We start from the raw sequence: 1,207 nt of genomic DNA, 5'->3' as shown, positions 1-1,207 counted from the left end.
TTGCTCATAAATACAATTCTCTTATTTGTAAAACAACGGAAGCAACATGTTGGCGCTCGCACGACTAGGAAATGCCGACTGGCGTGCGTCGCCTGCGTTCAAAACGGTTCTGGGCACGCACACAGTGCTGACTCTGCCCATGTCAAACACTACAGTGTGCAACCCAAGGGGACTCAGGCACCCCGCCCGCCCCCTAGGTGCCTGTGAACAGGCTTTGTATTTTTATTTTTCATCATCAAGTACACCGCCAGGTGACACTTTGTGATTTTTTTTGCTCATAAATACAGTTTTCTTATTTGTAAAACATCGGAAGCAACATGTTGGCGCTCGCACGGCTAGGAAATGCCGACTGGCGTGCGTCGCCTGCGTTCACATCGGTTCTGGGCACGCACACAGTGCTGACTCTGCCCATGTCAAACACTACAGTGTGCAACCCAAGGGGACTCAGGCACCCCGCCCGCCCCCTAGGTGCCTGTGAACAGGCTTTGTATTTTTATTTCTCATCATCAAGTACACCGCCAGGTGAAACTTTGTGATTTTTTTTTTTGCTGCTCATAAATACAATTTTCTTATTTGTAAAACAACGGAAGCAACCTGTTGGCGCTCGCACGGAGAGGAAATGCCGACCGGCGTGCGTCGCCTGCGTTCAAAAGGGTTCTGGGCACGCACACAGTGTTGACTCTGTCCATGTCAAACACTCTATAGTGTGCAACCCAAGGGGACTCAGGCACCCCCGCCCCAAAGGTGCCTGTGAACAGACTTTGTATTTTTATTTTTCATCATCAAGTACACCGCCAGGTGACACTTTGTGATTTTTTTTGTTCATAAATACACATGTATATATATATTTGACACTTTGTCATTTTGTCTGTTCTTTTCGCCACACGCCATGTTTATTAAACCAGGGTTACCACCGGTCTGGACCCTGGCCGATATTTCAGACCGACAACGGAGTTCGGAAAGCCCGCACAAATTCATCTTAAATCCTCATATAGGACTTCCGAGAGCTCTTTGAAAGGTATTCTATTTGAAAACGCTTACCACCCTCAAAGTCGCACTTTTCTGGGCATTTTTAAAGTGTGACCGTTGTCTGAAAATGTTCTGAAAATCGTGTCCCCGAAAATCTCCGGGTACCCCGCCAACCTCCCCTGCCAACAATTGCAACCGTAAGGTCGGGCGGTAGGCCTACCGTCCAGGAGGCCCCAAA

Source organism: Cetorhinus maximus, unplaced genomic scaffold (genome assembly GCF_964194155.1).
Source record: "Cetorhinus maximus unplaced genomic scaffold, sCetMax3.hap1.1 HAP1_SCAFFOLD_795, whole genome shotgun sequence".
NCBI classification, from domain to species: Eukaryota; Metazoa; Chordata; class Chondrichthyes; order Lamniformes; family Cetorhinidae; genus Cetorhinus; species Cetorhinus maximus.
Note: the sequence above shows the minus strand (reverse complement) of the source record.